Source organism: Ixodes scapularis, unplaced genomic scaffold (genome assembly GCF_016920785.2).
Source record: "Ixodes scapularis isolate PalLabHiFi unplaced genomic scaffold, ASM1692078v2 PGA_scaffold3__209_contigs__length_174095766, whole genome shotgun sequence".
NCBI classification, from domain to species: Eukaryota; Metazoa; Arthropoda; class Arachnida; order Ixodida; family Ixodidae; genus Ixodes; species Ixodes scapularis.
In genome coordinates, this window is record NW_024609868.1 from 134,334,264 (window position 1) to 134,346,603 (window position 12,340).

Sequence of the window (12,340 nt, forward strand, 5' to 3'; positions counted from 1 at the left end):
TCGTGCTTGTCGGATTCCTAATTGCTTCTGTAGGAATAGAATTCACGGTCAACTTTGAACGGCATTTGTATAGTAAAGTAAGTTGCTAGGCTAATTGCTACATTTTTATTTAAATAAACTAGCGCAAATGAACCAAGCAACTATTTGATTTTTAGAGGAATGGTAACTGGGGGTTCACGGTGCCGAGTCTTGTGAATGTGAGGTGCATTCTAAAAGAATTCTGGGTGGCTCAATTTTCTGCTAAACACGGACACAGTCAATCGAGAAAAACTATAGTGAGTTCTTAGCGAATCACGAAGCTTAGATCGCGACTAGATTTGAACGATGCGATATGAAGAGAGATTTTGATTGGGGAGGAGGGGGAATTCAAAGTTTAATGTTCAGCCACATTTTGGAGGGTCTTTCTGTACTCCCGCCATCTTGTAGTAAAAATAAACGCCAAATAAATTGCATCTTGTTTAATTTTACAGTCAGGAACTGAAATATCATGCTCATTTCCCCAGTATGCATCTAACCTTCTTTTTTGCTTTGATTAATCCTATTTTAAGCTTCGTCATTGGCCGGGATCCTTCCATCGTTTGCCATGACTGGCTGAATCCGCATTTCGGACGTAAGCGAACTCAGTCCCATTTAGAGTGTACACGGTGACGACCAGCATTTGTGTATCAGGCAGCTGGAGGAAAACGCTCATATGTATTAGATTAGAGATCTCACTTATTTGTGGCAATTTACGTATTTTATCGACTATGCGAGAACCAAATGCGTCGTCTCGCGTTACAGATTTGTTATCGTCTGCGACCAGGAGGTCGGTCAAATATGCTGGATTTTCTGACAGCGACGGCGTCGAGCGTTGCTGTCGTGCGCGTGGTCAAAGTGCGCTTTCGCCAGGTTTATTTTGCGACCACGGGCAATTGTGTTTCACGGACGCCCAGTCATTTTTTTCACTGCTCTTGATAGTAATTAAATATCAGTAAATCCAATTGGGTTCCCATTTTTCTCCTACTTGCTTAAATCTTGTAGTTCTTATGGACGAGGATGGTAGCTTTCGAGACCCAAGAGGTTATTGACATACCTGACATTGTGATGAGAGTCAATTTCTAAAACATGCAGTTCTGCGTGCCACAAATAACCGCATGCACCCTGATGTACGCGCCTATTCAACACTAGACATCACAAATAAGAAATCAATGTAAACGCTTGATTGGATAGGGTTAACCGGTTTCGAAGAAGGCAAAATTCAGTCGGCTAAAAAGGTAATGCACCAGTTTTTGTAGGGATACCAATGAAATTCTGCTAATCTTATGAAAAAGAAAGACTACCGCTGGTTAATACCACGCAGCGATTCTGAACGAGCTAAAACAAGCAGACAATTAGACATTTACAACTCCCTGTAATGCCGAATTAGAGCGCAGCTCTTGAGGAGGAGGAGGGGATGGTACGGAGGACGAGGCATACCTCTGTTGTGATCTTCACGAGTGACCATGACCTCACGCGTGACGTCATTATGAAAAACGTCCCTATGATGCAACGCGCGGGACCCTCGTGACGTCACACGTCACGTCATTATTAAAAACGTCCCATGATGCAACCCGCGGGACCCTCGTGACGTCACTCGTGACGTCACGTGTGACGTCAATATGGGAAGTCTCATAATGCAACGCGCGGGTCACGAGTGAGACCCGCGCGTTGCATCATGGGGCGTTCTCCATAATGCAGCGCACTCGATCCTCGTGCCGTCAATCGTGACGTCACGTGCGACGTCACTATGGGGAAACGTCCCATTACTCAACGCGCGGGTCACGAGTGAGACCCGCGCGTTGCATCATGGGATGTTTCCCATAATGCACCGCGCAGTTACGCCGACACCGATGGCGACGCCGCTAAGCCGGAAACGGGCGCCTAAGACCTGCGCTCTAAAACGCATTGGAATGCTAAAAAAAAAAAAAATCTGTAGTTTCACCACGAGAGTCCACCCGTTCATTCGAAACTATTCGCTCAAAAACAATTAACAGAAATTAAATTTTACATCCTTCGGCGTCCTCCCTGATCGCCTGATTTTTTCCCTCGTACATCCACCTGCCCCTGAAACTCAAGATATTTATGGGTAAAAAAAGATTTTGTTAGAATAAAGAAGTAGTCGAGGTTGTCAACATTTGCTTTAGGGACCTCAAAGAATGCCACTTTCGGTAAGCAAACGTCAAGCTGGGGAAGCGTGTGCAAAGCTTCGAGGGGCTATATTGAAAATAAAAATTAAAATTTGAAACGTTTTAATCGATATTTTTTTTTTAATTTTTTGCGCGTTGATATGTCAATTGAAAAAAAATAACTGAGGCAACGATAACTATTTGACACCTATCATATGATCTAGTTTAAAAAAGTAACACAGGAGTTTGGCGTCCGGTCCCTACGATGTACGCATTTACATGGTTTAAATGTCCTACGGTAGCGTTACGCGATGTAATGTTTGGCCTATACCCCAGGTCGAAAAAACAATTAACGACGAAAATAGTTTGTGGGTTCGACTTTATTTTATGCGTGGTGTTCATTTACAAATATTTATAAATTCCCTCAAATGCCTGTTTCTATCAATACTTTTCAAATATGTCTACACAATAGCTATAAGAAAGACAGATAATACCCCTTCTCCAGCCCTTCTATGAACTTGATATTTCATAACGAATATATGCGTATTTGAAACCAAGTTTGTACTTTCTTTACACAATAACAAGGGATAATTGAACACAGCAAAGAACCACCACGCCAAAACGGTTTGGTGAAGGCGAGCGGGTTGAACATGAATACATAAAATTGAAAGAATAAAACACAGAGGACAGGCACATGAAAGAAAGTGGTTGTCCTGTGCCTGTCCTCTGCGTTTTATTCTTTCAATTTTATGCAAAACGGTTTATTTCGCTAGTTCAAATAAATAGTATAATGAAGAGTCTTTTCAAATAGTAGTCTATGGTAATTAGGTTTGCACTATATATGTGAGCCTTTCCATAGTATGATTGCCGCAGTCCCCCAAAGAAAATACGTGATTGGGATGCGTTAATTGTATCAATTCTTGTGGTTATAGTTCTACCTTATATATAATACACGCTTTCGACGCCTCCCACTACTAGACAAAGCTTCTTTTTTTTTCAGAGTTGCTTAATATTGGAAGTTCTGAAACGATGCACTCAATAAATCAAGCCAACAGCCGTACATCCCCGAGAAGGCCCACGGTACATATGTGATATGTTCGACCACGTGAATATCGCTTCGTAAAATGAGAATTACTGCCGACAAAGTCCCTTCCACTTGACGAAGTCGAAGTGACACAGCCCACAGTCTGAATGCAGTTTTAGGATATCCAATACGGGCGAAGAAAGAATCAACGAAAGCAAAGACGGTAATGTGTCATCCGCGTTCCACTTACTTCTGGAACAGCCGAAGCTCCGGGGACTGTCTCGTTGTAGGTCCACGAGTCACATTTCACTGTGTTCTCCTCGTCAAACACTGCCGATTCGGCATCCAACAAGGGATGAACATTACATCCATCCAGCACGACTGACTGTTCGTCGCTTCCATTGCGCACGACCGGTATAGCGCTCAACTTCCAGCGCTCCTGTGTCCAGTTCTGCAGCGATGGTAGCGACGGCATGGCACACCAATGTTCCACCGGAGGCACGATGAATGGAACCACGAGTAGCGTCCATGCAGTGGGAAAAGCTCGAAGCACAGTGACGGCGCCGAGGACGGCGTGGTACCATCCCAGGCGGCCCACCACGTCGGACACGTCAAGCATAGTTCCTCCGACTTTGGTCTTCGAGGATCAACCAGACTAACACGGGCGTCCGTCCTGGCAGGCGCCCGCTCAAGGTATCCGCAGACTCTCGGTCGTTTTCGGGGTAACTTCCTTCTGGAGAGCCGCTTGACCGTTATCGCTGTTTGTTGGAGATGCAATAGACTTCGAGTGTACTTTGCCTCTCGAGGCACGCCGACCGTGATATCAACGATCGTACTCTAAACGCCGTCGGACGACGCGTCCTTTGTAGATGAGTGTCTAGGATTTCTTCATTTAAAAATCGTATATATAGAAAAGGCTCGACTAATGCGTAAAGTTCTGATCAGTGCTTCGCGACAAACGTATTTGGTCATAGAATTCCAACTAACGGCTATATATCAACGAGCACGACTGCCTCGGGCTGCCTCGTATGTGGATGGATTTTCAGAGCGACCGAAATCGTCAATGAGGATGTGGTCGCTTACGACTCGAATGAAGCGAGCGACGGGGCCTCCAGGCAAACGCTACCATCCGCGTGAGAGGGTGAATGGGAGAAGAGCGGCTCAACACAGTCGTGCCCGATAAGTAGGGTTCGCTGCCTTCGGATAAATTTGAAATACTGCGAAAAACACTCGCCGGTAAAATTTTCAATTCGGTTCGAAATTTCTGCTTACACTGGAAAAATAGAAAGCAAAAAAGGCAGTAGTTTTCATATACAACTTGTGAGAGCAGAGTGTCAATGATCCTAATGAGAGGTAATTTCGGTCATAATACAACACCCGAAACTGTGGTGCGAGAAAAAATAATAAATAAATGTCTAATGTCATTCTACTTCCCTTTGAAATATGGGACTGTTGACAACAATTAGTATCCCTTTTATCTCGTCACAGTTCGCTCAGAACAACCGGTCTGTGTTCGTATGGGTCACGTCAAAAGCCACTTTTCCGGTTTCTAGTTTGGATGATACTAGTTTTGTATATTTAAGAGAGAAGGGGTCGTGTTTTTAATTTTTTAACAGGGAAAGGCTATGGTCTCGTGGATTTCCTAGGATGAGGGTGGGGCAGCCGAGGCTTCTATGCTTCCCAGCGACTAAGTCCAGATATATACTTACCTATTTCAAATTATTAACGTTATTTTAAGTAACGGTTCTTTACAAGATTTGTCGCGGACGTGTTAATATATCCAATGCTAAGGACGACGATGCCAAACGCGGCTGCACACATCAATCGATACGGTCATGTTCATAAGAATTTAGGATAAGTTTGGGTACCGATAATTTAGTTTTTTTCTTGAAAAGTCGTAAAGGAAGTAAAATTAAATTTCGGATTTTTGAGAATTAGAATTTAAAAAAATAATCTCCTTTGAACCCCCAATTTTTAGCGAAACCTTAAATCCAGAACACACGGCCCTCCGAATTTCCGAAAAAATAGACTACGAAAACACGGAATCCTACCCATAGGCCATAATAGAATTCCGTGTTTTCGGAGTTGCATCAAATTCGGAGGGTGTTTTTCGGAGTTTATTTTTTGCCAAAAACTCGGAGTTATTTTTGTTCGACTCCAGATTCTTCGAAATTCTTAGCTACATTTTGCAAACTTGGATTGAGCGCGTTGGTAACTAACTCTTTCGTATTTTAAAATTTTTCAGTGTTTTCTATTTTTTTAAATAAAAATAAATAATATTGGCGGGTGTAAGATTATGCTAGATTCAAGAAAATGCGCTTATATCAATTAATAGTTCTTCAGCTGAATTTGGCGTCGGCGTCATTGCCGTTGGCAACAATAATTTGTCCTACGTCAAAAGTTGCAAACAATTGTTGCTTCGATAAATGTCGATACCTTAAAATCTGGCCTCGGCCAACTCGTCGAAAGCCAACTCGTCGACGGCCAACTCGTCGGCGGCGCATTCACCGTATAGGCAAATTTGTCATAGGGCAACTCGTCGGAAAAAAACTCATCAAAGTGTCCAACTGGTCGCCGCTTTTTAAAAGCCAAAATTTACCATTTTCGTCCAGAAATTTTAGAGCAAATACTGCCCTAAATTAATCCGTCAAATAGCCGCAAGAAAGAGCACATCACCAGTGTGTTCTTTCTTTCTTGTTGATTTCCTAGGACACTTTTGCAGCTCATCAATGAACTCGTGGAGGTAGTCGACGGGAAGCTCGTATTCATCCCATTCTGTCCGCCAACCTGCCCAGCGATTGCGCTGAGTGGACTGGTATACGGTGTGAAGCTTCCACTGCCCGCCCCCTCATCCCCCGTCTATGAAATTTCTATGGGACCGTTTGGCTGGGCCAGGGGCCACGCTGGAGCGATGCCAGTGGCGCCGCGCCGTGCAGCAAATTTGCCCTAATTAGGCGTTTGCTCGTCCCATGGCGCTGCCAGTTGCAATGGCAAGCACCACGTTCAGGCTTTCTGTATGTCGTGAAACGGATCATTTTTTTAGGGAAACGAACCTCCGTAAAGAAAAATTTCCATTGTCTTAGGTCTCCAGAATGGTGGAAAGAATCCAGGCATAAGAACATTCGTCGTCTGCGAAGTGTGTCTCGCAAGTGCAAGACAGCGTCGACTGTAACATGCCCCTTAAGATAAATGCTTTTTCTTTATGGTTTCGCTCGCCCTTCAAAGTCAGGGCTATTCGGTCAAAGATAAGATAAGGATGCATTATCGTTTATAGTGTCTTTTCGCGCACAGCTGCGCTGTCGCATACACTCCTTGAACTCAGGTCAGTGCTCTTAGAAACTCGGAGTTACCGACTGCTGGTAGCATGCCGCGCCTGATCTAATCCATCCGACTGCAGTTAATGCCGAGGCATGCATTACCTGATAGCAACACTGGGTCAAGTTCTACTAAAAGACCGCAACGAGACGTCAATAACGCCACCATCCCTATGTTCCCAGGAATTTTGAGAGGATCAAACAAACAAATAAAAATAAAAAAAACTTTTACTAAACGCCGCGACATCTTGCTGTGTTTGCGCGCATCTACCGCTGCCGTCAAAGCGGTAGGATCGCAACTCCTGTACGTGCGTCAGCAAGCCACTCATAACTTTATTAGTGAAGAGGGTGATACTCTTGCATCGACTTGCATTTGCGTCGTAGAGCGACGCCTTTTCTTTAACATATTTTTTACGTGACCGCAGAATGATAATTATGAACACTGTTGCGGTTGGCTACTAATAAGATATTTTGTGTCACTGTTTGTTTTGTTTGCTGTTTAGGTACAATTAAACTTGATATATCTTGAGTCTTTGTGCCAGGAAAGGGTCGTTGATATTACTTCTACAATATTACGTCTACAAGAAAAAAATATTTATTTTAAATTTCAGTCCTGAGTGTTTATTTATTGACCTTCGTGACGTGCCCTGCCCTCGTCTTCTTCATGTTGCTTTCACTTAATACATCTAGCATTGCCAACGCACTCTTATTGTTAAGCCTGTTTCAGAGTTCCTTGGAAAGTAATTATGCCTGTTGTAGGTTAACTATATCCTTTTAATAATATACAACAAGAAAAACTAGAGAACAGCCGTCAGTGTAAATCTCTTTTGAACTTTTCGCTCAAGACAGTGCGCCATACGGGCTACGATTATCTGTCCCATTTGCCCTCACGTTTTTCGCTGCTTACTCGCCTTCTCTTGTAACAAGTAAGCAACGTGGAACGAAATGGGTATAAATTACTGTGAGAGCGCAGGCGACCTAAGGTATATATTAACAATTTGGATTAACTGCACGAGAATGGGGCGAAAAAACGAAAAATATCAACCGTGAAAGAGAGATACCTCCTTCTGTCTTTTCCACGGTTGATGTTTCCAGTTTTCTCGGCCCAGTGTGCAATTATTCTTCAAAATGGAAAATTGGCAGCTAAGCAAAGTGAGCTGGGTTTTCAAATTTAAACTTGTTTAAAAAATAGTAACAGTATACTCGGGTTTCTTTTGTTGACAGCCATGGCGAACCATTGCAGCAATTACATTAGGGACTTATCGTAGAACGTCAGCGTCGGATTGCGGGCTCCACGGGCGTCAGCTTAGTCTGCCCTCAAAGTAACGGCCGGCTCCCCCAAGCAAAGTAAAACTCTCGCGCGTGATCTACAAAAAGTCCCTAGTAACGTGACAAGTATGCGTAGCTGCATTACTGAATCAATCGTCAAGATAAAGAAACAATAATTAACCCTGTCCTCCACACAGCTGGCGATTCATATGCTTCTGGAGATCTGTCTTGAATCACCTTCTAGGAACCAAATAAAACCTTTCGGGAGGCAGATGCCTTTTTGTTTAATACGATGCCGTGTCATTTGAGTACCTTTTGCATTCGGGACATCACTTTACGAAGCGCGAGACCAACACGACAAGCGCACCAGCCTCCCGCGTCATCTGCTCCTCGTGCTGCTAACAACTATGGGCGCGTATCGCCAGGGGGAGGAGTGGCGCTGCATATGCGCGGCTAAACTTTAATCGCACAGCCCTATGAGCTTTCAATGATACACAAACAAAACCCGTTCTTCCTCTATAAAGCACAAAGAGAATGGCCCAAACTGAAAGCCGGAAGAGTTGCCTTTGTCATGACCTGGCCTGTTGTTCTGAATGAACCTTGGCGATATAAGTGGTAAGATCTCTCCTGTCAATGGTCCGAATTTTGAAAGAAAACAGGGGTGCCATTTTCTCAGGACCTTTTACCCTGCGTAAAGACCAAACTTAAAGTACCGTCCTTCCTTTTTTTTTTTGCATTGAATTATTAATGTTTTGAGTTTATCAGGAAATACAAAATTTTTAAATGCGGGTGTTTTTCGCAGTTTTTCCGATTTATCCGAAAACACTTAACGAGTGCGCCTTGTTGCGGTCCTGCATTTTTTTTTTAGCTCTTCCCCTAAACACTTTTTTTTTAACCAATACATTTTAAGTTTTCTGGGAATCTGAGGTTTTGAAGGGCCCGAAGAAGCCAAGGTAGAGCCCCTCACCTTCTTTTCTCAGAGGTTGGGTACCTTAGCCTTAAGAGCGCGTCCACCCTGTCCTTTTTTTTTTTTCTTTTTTTTTTAAGAATACGGATGACGCGCAAGATTTGGCGGCTCAATAGCGCCATCTAGAAGTACCTAACTTCACCACGTGCGAATGGTGCGATACGGTCCGCGGACTACGCCATGTTCGTTACAAGAAAGTAAATCCCTCAAACGTGTTGCGGGGGACATCTCTCGCGCGCGTTTGCTGTTTGGAGTGGATTCGAGTGCGAGCGCGTGGGGAAGGCGCGACGTTGCTGCAATGATGACAGGCATATCTTCGGCCACCGCGCGCATCGCGTAGGGCCGAGTTCCCATCGGCCTCCGCACTGTGCGGTCGAGAGGATGGCACTTGTAGCTGCTCGGAGGTAGGGTGCCTGGAAATTTGTCTTCGACCGAGTGGAGACATCCTTTTTTTGTTATTAAAAGTTACTTAGCAAAAATAATAATAAGAAGAAGAAGAAGAAGAAGAAGAAGAAGAAGATAAGAAGAAGAAAAAGAAGAAGATAAGAAGAAGAAGAAGATGAATTTTATTCTTTCTTCAGCACGTACGAGGCGGGTCAGTCGAAGCCAGGGTCGGCTTGTGCGACTAGACCTCGTAGTAATGAGACTGATTTTTCTCAGGCGCGAATACAAGACAGCTATACACAATTTAAAGTTGTTTCACGGGTTACACAAACAACTAAATGAGTACTTGGGCTTATATACAACATCGAGTGCACCACGACGCATATAGACGTGCATGCCTAGATCTACACGTAAATATACACTTAAATACATATATACACTTAAACATCATGCGGACATATAGGCTGATGGTCGAACAGTCACTTACAGGGTAACAATAACTATAGCCTCCTGTCGGTTCTAGAGAGATTCCAGTCGTGTATAATTCAATAGGCTTCTACTAGCACAATTGTTTTATCCATTATTTTAGGACACGCTGAGAGTCGATCTGATCAAGAAAATCTGGTAATTTGTTAAATATGCGAGGAACATAATACGACCGAACACATTTTACATATTTAGTGTATACACGAGGAATTATAAAGTGTTCGCAGTTTCTTATGGAGCCCTGAACAGTTCGAGGTATTTTAAATTGACTTAGCCAATAATGTCTTAGGATGACACATCTATGAAAAAGGGGTAGAAAACGCGGCAAGCCCACATAAGAGAATATATCATCATCCTGGTTTAGATTCGGATTATATGCAACGTTTTTTGCGATGTTCCTCAGAATGGCGTCAATTGGCAAAGATAGTAATTCCATAGAGGGTTGAGCAATTGGCAAAGATAGTAATTCCATAGCGAAGAACTCCGTACGCAAGAGCATTCACGACTGTCTTTCTGACGGAGATAGGAGGAACGTTTTTGTATGGTATAACAGACAAGATACACCTCGCAGTCTTTTAGCCAGATAACCAAGGTGTGTGTTCCAGGAGAGATCGCTTCCGAAGAAAAGTCCCAAGTATTTGACTGTATTGTGGTATGGAATGGGTGTACAGGTGCAAGGATACACAAGACGAGGAATGTAATATAAAAGGGATGTCTATGCACTGTCGTTTAAGTGGATTGCGGAAATAAATAAGCTTTTTTTTGTAGATTCACTCTGATTTGATTGGCTTCAAACCAGTCCATGACTTTCGTAGAATTTATTTGTAGTGTGTTTATTGCACTGCGCAGGCTGACATGAGTGGATAACAGCAATGTGTCATCTGCGTATTGAAAAACTGAGCATCTTGATGTTAATCTAGCGAGATCGTTGACGTAGATATTAAACAATAGGGGGGACAAAACTGACCCTTGCGGTACACCTGACTTGAGAGATACCTTAGTACTTTTTTCGTTGCAAACCATTACCTGCTGTGATCTGTCTGTCAAAAAGTTTTGAAGCAGCAGAGAAAAAGGACCTCGAAATCCGTAGTTGTAAAGTTTGTTCAAGAGTATTTGGTGGCTGATGGAATCAAATGCTCTGGATACGTCAAGAAAAAGGGCACATGCAAATTGATTATTGTCGAACGACGTGTGCAAGATATCAGACATGTCCTCAAGTAAGGATTGACTGCTGCGGCCGGCAATAAAACGGTATTGGTTAGGCGATATAAGGTTCTATTTATCAAGAGAGTCGTTCATCGATTTTAAAATGTGTTTCTCCAGAACCAACGCCAAACACGGAAGAACAGAAATGGGACGATAGTTTTTTACATCGTCACTTGCACCATTCTTATAAAGGGGCCTTACGATTGCGCTTTTGAAATTTAAAGGGAAAACTTCAGTGAAAATGATTCCATTTAGTATGTGGAAAAGATCATTTTTTAAAACGTGAAAATTGCGGCGCAAATCGCTCAGTTTTATATTATCTACGCCAGGTGTTTTGTGAGGCCGGAAGCTAAATAGCAGAGTATGTAGATCTTTTTCCGTCATGTTTGGGAAATAGGCACTGTTTAAACAAGATTTTTCTTGATTGTATGTCGCAATTTGTCCATGGCAAGATACGCCAGAAACGGAAGCAAAATAGTGATTGAAACTATACGCCACAAGGGTCATATTTGAGTGAAAGTTTTTCTTAACAACTTCGTCGATAGTGCGTCGTGTATTGCCGCCCTTCACTTCATTGACAAGGAACCAAGTTTTTTCGGTATCAGAACGCGCGTCGATGAACTTACTGTGATAGTGCTTTCGCTTTGCAGAGCGTATGGCAGCAGTTACGCGGGTTCTTTGACTTATGTATTGTAGTTTTACTTGCGGATTGTTAGGTGACCGGCGGAGACGTGCCCATAGGACGTCTTTTAGTTTAATAGCTGAGATAACGTCTGCTGTTAGCCAAACATGCTGCTGTCTTCGTTTCTTAGTCGTAATGACTTTCGTACTCTGTTCTGTGCAATAGTCTCTGCAATAATAATAATAATAATAATAATAATAATAATAATAATTTTTATTCAACAGAAGCAAATACGCAAGATACAGAGACGGGTCTATCCAAGCCAATGGAGGCTTGACGGACAAGACCCGGCAGTCGAACGACACGGCCGCTAGCATCAACACAGATAACCGATACACTTCAGCAGGAAACAAAAGTGCAACAGAAACAGAAAGTAGAACAAGCACGGTATAAAAACACTCAGACTGCTAAATTGCTCAATAACTTCTTCAATTTTCTTTTGTTAATAACTTCACGAAAGAAACAATCGGGAAGTTTATTAAATATGAAAGGGACATAGTAAGAGCGTTCACGTTTACTGTACCTTGTAAAACATCGGGGGATCACAAATCGATTCGTTCTGCGCAGATCTCTTGGGGATACATGGGGTTGTAAAAAATCACTAACGCAGAAGTGTCGGAGAACGACACATTGCAGAAACAAAAGAGCGGAAGCTTGGCATTTGTAGGGTTTCGAAAATGTCTGTGTCATCGGAGATGTCCAGGTGGTAACCGACACTTTTTAACAAGTTTTTTAGAACACGGTCAATTTTAGTCTGCCACACTTCCGCACAATTACCAAATACTGTTATGCCGTACCGAATAATGCTGTAGGCAAGAGCATAAACAATCGATTTCCTCACTGCGAAAGGCATGAACACTCTGT

General features: G+C 42.9%; 1 protein-coding gene across 1 annotated transcript in view; it reads right to left on the reverse strand.

Annotated features, from left to right (window-relative positions):
• Positions 1 to 12,340, reverse strand: part of LOC8052318 (protein GPR108) — a 142,777-nt gene that overhangs the window by 56,849 nt on the left and 73,588 nt on the right. The gene's annotated exons all lie outside the window — the stretch shown is intronic.